The sequence below is a fragment of the Squalius cephalus genome (genome assembly GCF_949319135.1).
Source record: "Squalius cephalus genome assembly, chromosome: 10".
NCBI lineage: Eukaryota > Metazoa > Chordata > Actinopteri > Cypriniformes > Leuciscidae > Squalius > Squalius cephalus.
Genome location: NC_137131.1, coordinates 28345293 through 28358971, shown reverse-complemented (window position 1 = coordinate 28358971; position 13679 = coordinate 28345293). Strand labels below are relative to the sequence as shown.

The window sequence follows — 13679 nt, the reverse complement described above, 5'->3', positions numbered from 1 at the left end:
CCGCCTAAATTTGTTTTTAATAATAATAAACACCTGTAACTATTTTTCCGGAACTCAAATTATTCTCAGGTTTCTCCAGTCATATATAAATTACACTTGGAACAACCCTTGTTTTTGTTTTTTTGTAAAAAAATTTATGTTAACATTTCAATTGTTGTTGTTTTTTTCTCACTTTAGAGAAAAAACTGACACAAAAAACAGCCAGTCCGCAGCATCCGAAGGGGTTGATCCTGATCCTGTTAAATCATAATGCAAGAGACTGGGATGGTGGAAGGAGCAGAAGAACCAGAAGACTTGAGGACTCTGAAGACAGAAGACTCAAAATCTATTTAAAATAAATGCTGCTCTTTTGACAGTTCTGTTCAAACGTTCCTGATTTTTTTCCCACGATTTACATGCTGACGACTGGATGCTGGCTACTGTAATAAATTATTAACATACTTTTTTTAACATCCCAGGAATAATTACTTTGTAAAATAGATTAAAACAGAAAACAGTTATTTTAAGTTGCAACAATATTTCAGAATATTGCTCTTTTTAATGTATTTATTAAATAAATGCAGCTTTGATGAGATGAAGGGATTTCTTTCAAAAATATTTAAAAAAAATTACTGACCCCAAACTTTTGAACGGTAATGTATTGTGTATATATATACATATATATATATATATATATATATATATATATATATATATATATATATATATATATATATTTTACATGACTGTGAATAAATGAAATTATTTGAAACATATAACTTATAATGTACTACTTCAACTTTCAACAAGTGCAATTATTTTGCATGTATTGTGGCAAATGCAAAGTACAACCAAACTAATCTTGTTGTTTGTTAAGGCCACAGGTATATTACAATCCATCTTTGCATTGTCCACAGTATGCCCACACGTTTCCCAGTGTACCCACAGTATGCCCACACTTTTTACAGTGTTCCCACAGTATGCCCACACTTAACCCAATGTACCCACAGTATACCCACACTTTGCCCACAGCGTGGGCTTGCTGTGGGCCCACACCTGGTCCCAATGGGGGCCCACTCTACTTAGTGTGGGCCAGCCCACAGTCAGCCCACACTTTGGGCTGTCCCGATGGGGCCCTACCTGGGCCCCATAGTGTGGGGCCCACATGTGCCCCGCATTTTACGCTGGTATCTGGGCCCACAGTGGGCTGCCCACAGTGGTCCCACACGGGTCCCTAAGGGGTTTGCTGTGGGCCCACAACTGGCCCCAATGGGGGCCCACTCTACTTAGTGTAGGCCAGCCCACAGTCAACCCACACTTTGGGCTGTCCCGATGGGGCCCCATCTGGGCCCCATAGTGTGGGGCCCACATGTGCCCCGCATTTCACGCCGGTATCTGGGCCCACAGTGGGCTGCCCGCAAGGGCCCCATTCGGGCCCCAAAGGAGCATGTTTGCTGGGGTAGCTTGTCGGGCATAGCGACAGTAACTAAGGGGGGCGGGTCTTTGCGAAGGGTCAATTGGAGGGCACCAGCGGCAAAGTATCGTAAGGGGTTTTTCCCCTGCACACCAAAAAAACTTAGGTGGGTAAACCATCGGCGGGATGAGTCTACAGCCACTCCAATTCATGCACACTCCGGAGATCGGCGGAGGAACCGTGAGGAACCATTTTGCCGATCCCTACTAGATCTACCGTTAGGTGGCGCGTGCACGTTTTTATGCGCGTGATCAAGTCTACACAGAAGCATCGGTAGTACTCAATGGACTCTACTGTGATCAGGTATGTTTATCCATTTCAAACACACAATTTTCAGGCCAGTATGTGTTTATTTTGTTTTGTGTACTTATTTTTTTATTGAAAAATATTATTTTGTTAGAAAAACGTCGAGTTTTCAGAGAAATGTTTTCGATAAACGGATGACAGAAATTGGCGCCGGAGGATTAACATTATGTGTTTTTAGACTTGGTTAGTTGTTATTAACTGACTGTTATATGTTCTCGTATTAAATATTTTCAGTGAGTTATTTTAGACATGAGGGGAACTCGTTTTTCGCTTTCAGAGGAGAATCGTTCGGTAAACAGCCAGGTTAAACTAATAAACGGTCATAAAATTGACGGACTGTCTTTTTTCCACACAAAAATGACATCTGTCCTTTTATAACATTAACCCCTTACACTCTGAAGGCATTTTTAATGATTTTGTCTAAGTGACATGCTTAAAATTAAAGGCAGCTCTTTTTTTGTGCGTTTCTATGGTAACGTTCAAAGTAGACCTGTCAAGAGCTCAGTTTAGTAGCTAGCAGTACAAGCGCGCAGACAGTCAGACAAAGTAGTGGTTATGAAGTAGTAAAGTGATAGTAAGTGAAGTAAGTGTTTTTTTGGACACACACCTATTCATAAAATAGAGCCTTTATTAACCTTTGTAACTTAAAATAAAATAATTGTCTTATCTGTTTTTTCAGTGATCGATTTTCATCAGATTTTTGTAATCCTACAGTTCTGATTTGCCATGTTCTTAACATACTGTTTTAGTCAATAAAGCTAAATTAAAACTGAGTGCATATTAATTCACAAAGGCATTTGCAATATATTTGACTCCTTTTCATGTTTCTTCTTTTTCTCAACAGGAGCTACATACACCCCAAAGGCTCTTTTCAGAGCCATTTTACACAGCGTCTTTGCCTTTGTACAGTAAGTATGTTTTAAATTCCCAATTGTTGACTTTTGAGCACTATATCGGACATCTTTCTGTTGTAACCTTTTTTAATCTTCTTTAAGTGTCAGTAAGAAGAAAGCTGGCCCACCCTCCCACCCCTCGTTTAACTCCTCCAGCCCATCCCACATCATCATATAGTGAAGGTAACAGTGGAGGTATCCCCTCTATAGTAAAATGCATCAGGTCCCTAAACTCAAGCAGACACAGTGTACTGCACAGGTCCACAGCGCATACCATAGTTTGATGTTCCAGATATGATTTTTGAGTTTGTATTACTAGTGTGATCAGTAAGTCAAGGTTTTCTGTCTTTCCAAGAGACCGCAGTTAATGTTCAAGAAGAGGGACTGGACTGGAGACTGGAGGACTGAAGGCTTTCCTGACTGTTTGAGAACCACTACTGTGGGGTTACTCCTTTAGCTCTGTTATTTGGACCTGGGTGATGCTGTTCTTTGTGTAACGGGCCTTTTTCTGTATTTCCTAGTGCCACAAGATGATTGGCAGCAAGACACACCCAGTGATGAAGGGATGTGCTCTCCTGAATGTAAGTTAATTAACACGCAGACACAGAACAGAGTCTGTAAAACAGCTTTGTAAGCAATTAAAGCTGTGTCACACACAGACACTCAGTGCGGTTACATGACCAGTCTAGTCTACTCATCTAGTCTGTTCTCCTGCAATCAGACTAGCTGTCTTAGTCTAAAACTACATACAGTCAAGTTAGTTTGACCCAAGAGCATGGTGGCTAGCTAGCAGGTATCTTTAGATTAAAGACAATGTTTCTACTACTAGGCTGAGACAGAGATTGCACTTGGTAGTCACTAGAGTAGCTGGCTGCCTGTTTCGGTTTTAAGGGTAGGAAGAAAAGTCTCTCTCTCTCTCTCACAGTTGACGCCAGTTCTTTGGTGTAGGCTAGGCTGTGCAGAGTGCAAAAAGGCTGCCCTCATTCATACGGTCATTCTGACTGAATCCGATATGATCTGACACTGATTACCTGAAAGAATCATTAATCTTTGTTTTAACCTTTTTAATCTTTGTGTTTCAAGTGTCTGTGAACACAAACATGCCGCAGTGTCGTGAAACCCCTCTATCCCGTCCAGGCCTTCCACACAGGACCCCTCAAAGTAAGACATATTTTAGTGTATGATGTGTTTTATGTGTCTGTACTTCTTACTAGGGATGTCCCGATCCGATCACGTGATCGGAAATCGGGCCCGATCACGTGGTTTCAGACTCGATCGGAATCGGACGTTACCTCCCGATCAAGACTCGGATATATATGTATATATATTCTCATTATTTTTTAACACATCTATAGTTATGCGGTGGCACAGAGTTACGCCGGTTTCACACTGCACGCGTTAGCAGAGCGTAGCCTAAGCAGCGCAGGAGCAGTGCGAATGGTGAGCGGGAGCAGGACACGCGCGTTTTGCTTTCACACTGGCAGCGGCTGAACCGCGGGTTGTGTACAGACAGAGTACTCTATAATGGATAAGTTGGCATTGCTTTATTTCGTTTTCAAATACATTTAAGAGAAAAGACCTGTCAAGAAGCTTATTTTATTAATAATTTCATTTATATAACTTTTGGTTCATCTTTGTTTTTATTGTTCTGGCAACAAGTTTGTTTTTGGACATTTGTTTTCTTTTTAAATTGCTGTTGGTCATTTGATCGAATGTGAAACCGGCGAGTGCAGTTCCTAAAAGCACATTACTGGCTTTGCAAACACTGTGCGTGGCACTTTTATTTTTTTATTTGTTTACATGCCTGCTGGGTATTTTAAGTTGAGGTGCTATTTGTTTATATATATATATATATATATATATATGTCCAAAAGTGAAGAATTTATGTTATTTCAGGGTAGCCGCGGGGTCTTAAAGGTCTTAAAAAGGTCTTAAATGTCATGTTCCTAAATTAAGGCCTTAAAAAGTCTTAAATTCCGTTGTCCAAGTCTTAATTTTTTAAACGAAGGTCTTAAATTTCATTATACTAGCCTATTTATTCAAAGTCAACCAGACTGCAACGCAAGGTGAAATGGGGGGAAAAAACAACAACAACGTGAAAATTCAACAGGCAGGGCACGAATTTCGGCGCGGTATTGCGCATAATTTTAATCATTCCCGCAGGTCTGCCATTTATAATGCGGGAAATTCCTGCAAACATTGATTCACTTTAGCATGTAGGTTGTATTAGTAAATTAATCCACACAGATTATAAAATCAAATCAGTCATTTTAAAACTGTCTGCGAGACGCAATTTCACAAACAGCGTGAGTGAATCAGCAGGGCTGCGTTTTCGTCTCTCAAAATGGGTTGCACAAGGCAATTGTTAAGCGCGCAGCAGGTGACGATAATACACTCTCGCTTTCGGGAGTCGGGATAGACGGAATTGTCACTTGCATAATCGGGCCAGCATTGCATCATGAGTAAGTAAAGTTTACCATTTGCACGTCTTTTTAAGTCTTACCAGATTAAACATTCACGCGATTTTAAACTCTTCGGTACTCGCTGTCTGAGAGATGTTTTTTTTCTCTGCACACATACATAGAGTAAAGCCGCCTCACAAACAGCTCGCAGGTAACAAAAGTTATTTTTCGTGGATTATATCGCTTTAACAGTCAAAAACATGCGAAAATCATGTCAATTTCGGCCTTGGTGAGTATCCTCTAAACACAGTCGGTTATGTCTTAAATAAGCATAAATCGCACGTGACCGTATAATGAAAACAGGATCCGTGCACTAGCTCTTAAAGTGACAGCAGCCATATGTGTCTGTCATTAATTTGGTTGTCAAAACAACAAAACATAGCTTTCATTTTAAGGAATCAGGATTAATAGCCTATGTATTTAATTTAGTCAGGACTAAAATACTACCCAGTGTTATTTTACATTTGATTACTTTATTCAGTCTCTGTGGTATTTCTGAATACTAGTGTTAGACCTAAGCAAAAACTTTTCTCTTTATTTCTATTTATTGGTATCTTTATTCTATTGTATTTATTTGTGCTACTTTTTTCAATTTAATTCAAAGATTGAAATCAAGCTTCCTTGAGTTGTGTAAATTCTTGAGAACAAAATTACCCCATTGTAAAAATGCAATGAGTAAGCATACATTTAGGCGAGATAAATGTAATAAAAAAAGAAGTCTAAACTCCCCCCTCAAATTAAAAATTCCCCCCCATAAGAATCACCTAAGGGGGGATTTCCCCCCCATTTTCCAAAATGAAATTCAGGCCCTGAACAGGGTTTAGCATAATGTCAGAGAACGTCTAATTTCTTGGAGTATTTCTTTATTTACCAAAAACATCACTTTGCAGTGTATTGTTGAATGAGTTTTTTTTAATAGTAAATGTATTTTTAATTAAAACATTTGTTAGTAATAGTCATTATTGGGATTTGATCTGGTGTTTTACGACTGCATAATGGGTGCGATGTAGGTCTTAATTTTCATTAAAGTGGTCTTAAAAAGGTCTTAAAAAAGTCTTAAATTTGGGGTGATCAAACCTGGGGAAACCCTGTATTTATTACTTGATTGTTCAAGCTACCTCACAGAAGTGTTTGTTAACAGAGTTGTTGGATGTTAAAATAAGGTGAATTAAATAAAAAATAAGGAACATCCTGGATCTGTTTTTCGCTCTTCTTTATTCTTTTTTTATGTATTATAGAAGTATCGGATCGGGACTCGGTATCGGTGGATACTCAAAATCAAATGACTCGGACTCGGACTTGAGGGCAAAAAAACCTGATCGGGACATCCCTACTTCTTACTCTAATGTTATGGTAGGCTAGAGGCTCTCTCTCTCTCTCTCTCTGTCTGTCTGTCTCTCTCTCTCTCTCTCTGTCTGTCTCTCTCTCTGTCTGTCTGTCTGTCTGTCTCTCTCTCTCTCTCTCTCTCTCTCTCTCTGTCTGTCTCTCTCTCTCTCTCTCTCTCTCTCTGTCTGTCTGTCTGTCTGTCTCTCTCTCTCTCTCTCTCTCTCTCTCTCTGTCTGTCAGAAGACAGGCCTTAAATCACGGCCTATTCATCAGGTACTCCTGAATAAGTCCTACAATGTGTTGAAGCAACATTCTGTCACTATTCAAACCATATGTGGTGTCTGTATTTATATCAGTTGTTCTCGATATTTATATACTGTCCTCACACTATTCTCAACCAAATGTCTTTTAAAGTTTTTTTTTTTTTTTGTAAAATGCTCTGACTTTTCTGAATTGTCTTTATAGAAACAATCAAACGAAGATATAGACTTTTGTGCTACTGTCTTATTTTTTCCCCCTGTTGCTTTATTTTTATTTTTTTGTTTAGGTGCTGTGTTAAGAAATCCTGCCCAACAAAATTCCACTGAGGCTGACGTAGAGATGACCGTGAGAAACTGGCTGCGGCTGAGCAGGGACAGGAATGGGGGGCAGCAAAGGCGGGGCGTGCAAGCATCTTAAGTGAAATAATTGATTGGACTGATTTTTCTTTTTATTATTTTATTTACTATTTTGGAGGGAATTTCTTATTTTTGTTGTAGTTTTCTATGTGTGATTTGTGGAGTGTTAAAATAAATTATACTGCTTTTGCAAAAACAAAGTAAAAAATAAATTGTCAAGGTCCATCTCCCGGTGCCCTCCTGTTTTGTTATTTCTCCCGGAAAACTCCTGTAACTTAATTTTAAAATCACTGATCCATTCGTTTTTTCTGTTAGACTGACATTTCCCGGGTTGTCAGATTGTGTATGAAATACACCCTACACATAAACAATCACTTACTTTCAATTTAAACTTAAATTTAAACTGCCTACTTCTCAATTAGCTCTTGTCAAATTGTTAGGGAAGAAATTTTATGATTAACACATCACATAAACTGTTATTGAGTGTTGTTGATACACAATAGGAAACTTGTGTCCTTGGAACACAGTCTGACAGCAGTTAACCTAAACAAATCAATAAGACCTAATATAACGACGCGATCGCGACGCGACGGTGTTAAGTCAAAGGGAGCGAGGCGTCTGAATGCTTTTCGCAGCACTAGTGGGATCGCGCCGCATAGGTCAATTATTTCGGGTTTACGTTGGCTCACGGTCGGCGATCATGTCGGATTTACGTTGGCTCACGGTCGGCGATCATTCTAATGCCACCATCTTCCCGATGTCTTGCCGATTAGCTACCGATCTCCATAAGACATCTCACCGAGGCACTTTATGTCGGGCAGGCACACGCGCCCCGACGTCGGCAAGAGCTAATTTGTTGTCTGGGTAGTATGTCAATAGTTAGAAATGGCCAAACTGGAAATTCAATATTGGAAATTCTTGCTCCGCTCTGTTTTTAGGATGGCAAAAAGGTTTAAAAGTTACATTTTAGGCTGGTCTACCTTACAGCGACCATCCAAATAGATAGCCAATCAAATCATAGAAGTCGGGGTTTACTGTTCACAGAAGCAGAGCATGTATTCCATCAGTTTAACGTTGAAAGAGTGCGAGGTAAGATGGAAGTGTAAAACTACTCCACTTTTTTTCTTGAATATGGCCATTTTGAGGGATTAAAGTTGCATGTGTTCAGTATCAAAGCTATTTTATCAATTTAAGTCTTGGGGCAATGTTGACTACAGTTTATGTGCTGCTGAGTGAGTGTTGCAGCGCGATCTCCGCTCTGTGTGTGTGTGCGTGCGTGTGTTCGTAAGTACGTGCTTCAATGAAAGCAGCGCATGGTGTCAGTGTAAGTAGAAGCCCGAAAGGTCCGACCTATATAAATAAAGGTCCTATAAAACCCATGCAGAGCTGCCAAAAGATTTACAGCTTTGCATCGTTCAAACATCGGCCGGAGATCATTTGCGTTTAAAGGCCGACGTCGAGGCGACATATTGCCGCTGAGCAAACGATCTCTGAGCAACATCGTGCCGATGGAACTTTGTACATCGGGCCAACGTCGGCCCGACGTACGTGTGCTATCTGGGTATGTGTATATATATATATATATATATATATATATATATATATATATATATATATATATATATATATATATATATATATATATATATATATAGTGAAGTGTAACAGGCAGACGATAGGAGAGGAGAATCATATAAAGATACATTATGTATTATAGTATGTATAATATAATCAGGTATTATACCTACGGCTAATTCTATTCAATGTATATATGTGGATATATTTAAACCACATTTCAAAACTACAGTACACATATAACGTACTGTACGCATAATCAAGTCTGTCTGTGATTACATGTTTTTTCTGTTTCTTCATGTAATCACAGACTTGATGGTGAGATCAGATCTCGGTGTGGAGCATACCGGCTGTTGTCAGACTCCTTGTGCATACAAAAATCTCACTGGATTATTACAATTAATGGAAAAAGGAATGTTTGAAAATGTAAACTGATATTTCCTTCTGACACACTACAGAAAATCTCCCACCATTTTTTTGGGGAGAAAATACTAACATGCCTAAGACTTTTGCACAGTTATGTATTTACTCAACATAAATGTTTACGTAGCATGGATTGTTTCACCTAAATTCCCGCATTAGGACAGAGCAATTTTCAGGTGAAAATGTGATTTAACTGGAGTGTTCAATCAGATAAAGGCCCTTGGCATTTATATACTGTACACTTCCGGTTAAAAGTTTGAAATAATTATGATTTTTCATGTCTTTCAAAGAAGCCACTTATGCTCACTAAGGCTGCATTTATTTTATTTATCATTTATTTATTTAAAAATACAGTTAAAATATAAATAAAATATTATTACAATTTAAAACAACTATTTTCTACTCTAAAATGTCATTTATTTCTGTGACGGTAAAGGTGAATTTTCAGCAGCCATTACTAGTATTCGGTTTCACATTATCCTTCAGAAATCATTCTAATATGCTGATTTGGAGCTCAGTTATCAATTATTTGAACACAATTATTTAAAAAAAAATTAGCAATAAAAATTAGCAATATTGAAAACAGTTTATACATTTATATTTATTTAGCCCATTTTTATTTGAAGTACTTTGTGTTTTTTGTTCAAACAAACTCTGCATTCAAATTACTTTTATTCAACTACAAAGTTCAAATAAATATTGCTCTTTAATCTACTATAGCAAATTACTGTAGAGATTTACAAATCTTTACTAACCTCTGTCAGAACATGCTAGTCAATTGAAATGGGAACACTGGAAGAAGTTATGAATGAATGAATGAGGTAAATATATATAGCGCATTTCCTATGTACTACTGTACACCCAGTGTGCAGCATCCACTTGGATGATGTGACAGCAGCCAAAGTGCAATGGCTCACATCGCACAGTGCTCTCATCACACACCAGCTATAGGTGGAGGAGAGAGAGTAGTTCTCTTACGAGAGGTTCTCTCGTATTGCGTAAGTTGCTTACGCATCGGGAAAGTTCTCTTTCTTCGAGATCTGAAGCCAAAAAATTATCCTTAATTTTGTATTTATTGTCAATGCAGTGCGGCAGCCGACAGACCATGGCAAGCTGTATAAGCGTGCTCATTGGCTGCCCGGCGGCAACTGCTTAAGCCTACCAGTGAGCCCTGCGTGACATCACACCCAATGAGGGCGCTTCGCGCCCTCCACACCCTTCTAACCGTCAAGATGGGTGTGGCCAGTGTGTATATAAGGAGGGCTCACAGGCTGAAAAATCTGATTTTCTTGTCTTCAGCGAAGCTCTTCGCATCGCTGGATCTTGAGAGCCGCCGCCGTTGAAACCAGCGACCAGCAAGCCTAGGACAGCGCCTGAGGAAGCCGACCGCCTTCGCCGCCTTCAGCCATCCGTGCCTGCTACGCTATCCGGCGACATATCCTTTTATTACTGCTGTGTGTGTTCGCCCTGCGACACACACTTTCTCTCACTGTTCTAAAAGAGCACGAGGCGTTTTTGTCAAAATGCCTCGTTTTTCCTGCGGCTCGTGCCGCGCCCCGCTCAGCAACGGAGACCGCCACCTCATCTGCGCTCTCTGCCTGGGCCGCGAGCACGCCGCCACCGCACTCTCTACGGACGGCTGCCCCGAGTGCGTAAACTTTCAATGTCGACCCTGCGGGCTCGACTTGAAGTTTTCGACCAAGCTGTCGCTCCGCCTGTCCCTGCCGGGCCGCGCAAGAAGCAGCGCCGCTCGCAGAGACCACCGGAGACTGATGTGACTGAGGAGCTCGCCAGAACCTCTCCCTCGAGCTTCTCTCTCGCCCTCTCCGCCCCCCCTCCCGGCCGCTCAACTGCCGGCTCTCGCCCGCGCCGCCGCCGCGTCAGGGGATGAGGCGAATGAGATAGACACCCTCCCTCTGTTCGAGCCGCGCTACTGCGCCGCTCACAAGGGATGGCAGAAGCGGACGGTCTCGGAGCGAGCTTCCTCTCCCTCGGTTCGAGCCGCGCAAACTGCGCCACTCACAAGGGATGGCAGAAGCGGACGGTCTTGGAGCTCTCTTTACGTTACAAGAAAGCTACTCCGTCCTCGCACGTCACTCACCGGCGAAAGGAGAACAGAGTGTTTTCGTCCCGCCGTGGCCGGACCTACCTCCATCTCTCACACATTTCTCAGTCCCCTCTTAAGTTCAGGCGACTGGAATTGTTCATATCGCAGTATACGTGCCTGTTATAAATACACGCACGCCTGCAAGCAAACGCCGTCACAAGACATGATGACGCTCTCTTATATGCTCGCTCTAACCGAAAGCTAATGTATTCTCCCCTGTGGCTCAGTGGCGGAATCTTAGGCTTTCGCGCCAGAGATCCGTGTTCGAACCCGGCTCTCGCGGCAGATAAAAATGTATGCTGTTTGCTTCTCCAAGCTCGCGGCCAGCTTTTCTTACATATAGAAAGCGAACCCGCTCTCCCCCTTGTTGGGCCGCGCAGATTGCGCCGTTCACAAGGGATGACAGAGCGGACGGTCACGAGCAACATTCAGCACGCGCGCCTCACTCACCGGCGAAAAGAGGAGAGAGAGTGTTTTAGTCCCGCTGTGGCCGGACAAGTCGCCAATTCTCACACATTTCTCAGTCCCCTGTTAAGTTCAGGCGGCTGGAAATATTACTATTGCAGTAAACGAGCCTGTTTTAATACACGCACGCCTGCAAACAAACATGAGGTCGCTCTCTCATATGCTTGCGTGTTCTCCCCTGTGGTTCAGTGGCAGGATCATAGGCTTTCGCGCCAGAGACCCGTGTTCGATCCCGGCTCTCGCGGCAGATAAAAATTTATGCTGTTCGCTTCTCCGAGCTCGCGGCCAGTTTTTCTTACATAAAGAAAGCGAACCCGCCTCTCGCACCACTCCTACTCATGGTGCTCGAGTATTTATGAGCGTCTAAACACGAGGGAAGAAAAGACGGTTAAGTCCCGCTGCGGCTGGACCACCGTCAAAGCTTCACGCTCTGTCAGTCCCCGTTGCCACGGCTACTGCAGATGTTTACCTCGCAGCCAACGAGCCGGTATATCTACCCGCTCGCCTGCGCGCAACCACCGTTCTCACGGCGACCCAGAGAAATCTCAAATGAGCATAATGTCTGGTTGCACGGCTCACGCCGTATGTGTTTCAAATGCAGTGAATGTGCCCACGTTTCCGTGTTCACCCCTGCACACAAGCACTATAAATCCCGTGTCTCTCACAGAGCCCACTCTCATAAAGCAGGCAGAAGCCGCTTGAGTGTTAAAAGTAGGTCACGTGTCCACCTCACCGTGCCCACACCTACTCACTGCCCGCTCTGTCTCACGGCCTCTCACGACCGGTCATGTTTTAACCCCGAGGTCGGCGGTATCGCCGGCGATACCAGCTCGCTTTTTTTTTATCAGTGTAAAAGAAACTCATAAATACTCTGTTGACTTTGATTTTCCATTGGAGTTTCATACATCAATCGATTCTGTTAACTGTGTATTATTTTTGTGTATACTCACAATAAAAACAAAGTGTTGTGCTTTTTGCCAAATAAAGAAAAATAAACACAAAGCGAGTTCTGCCTTCTCTCTGTCAGTGTAGTCCATTCTGAAACGCGTCCGAAAATGAACAATAACTCAGCGAATACTCAGTCAAACAGACAGACAGACACACAGGCATGAAGCTTGAATTCTCTTCTTTTAAATAAGTAATTTATATAAAAAACAAATATTCTCATCTTGTGAAATCTGTATTAAAAGAGAGCGATTCCAGTCGAGCTCATTACAGCTGATTCAAATGTAATGTGACACGCCCACGGAGAGCGCGCGCTATTCAAACGCAAATGGCTGAGGCAATCCACTGCGCAATCCTGTGAACGCCCCCATATCAGCTCGAGAAAACATAAGTTTATTCAGATCATTACTTGTTTACACCATCTCGCAGCGCTGTGAGGAATAATAATAATGGAAAATGTCCCTCAGAAGTGCGGGTATTTCGAGGAGCAAGGATCAGACTGAGCTGAGGAATACAGTAGTAAGTTTTTTTCCCTTCTCACGTGAATCGGGTTTCTGTTTATGAATGAATGAACGGCAGAGATGCGCGCTGTTTACCACAGCTCGCAAAAGACAGTTCAAATTTAAATCGCGTGTGTGAATGAATGATGATGTTTTTGCAAACTGTATTGCTATACTGAGATGAGTAAAAATCGACTGAAATATGTTGAAATAAAATGTAGGCTATTTGTATAAGCAACGTATTAAACTGCAAATTAACATTTATATGCCCTAATATTTCATAAAAACAACGTTACACTCAGGCAAAATATGAAAGACAACATTTTGTTGACTAGATTTGGGTACAGTTTTTACTGTAGAATATACTGCCACATCAAATAAGCTTTTGTTTAGCAATTTCTGCTCATATGTTATATATATACTGTGTATGAATTGGCAGAGATGCGCGTTGTTTACCACAGCTCGCAAAAGACAGTTTAAATTTAAATCGCGTGTGTGAATGAATGATGATGTTTTAGCAAACTGTATTGCTATACTGAGATGAGTAAAAATCGACTGAAATATGTTGAAATAAAATGTAGGCTATTTGTATAAGCAACGTATTAAA

The 13679-nt window shown here is 41.4% G+C and overlaps 1 protein-coding gene across 4 annotated transcripts in view; it reads right to left on the bottom strand.

The window, feature by feature from the left end:
* Positions 1-13679, bottom strand: part of LOC307165198 (inactive rhomboid protein 2-like) — a 211471-nt gene that overhangs the window by 49416 nt on the left and 148376 nt on the right. The window lies entirely within an intron of this gene.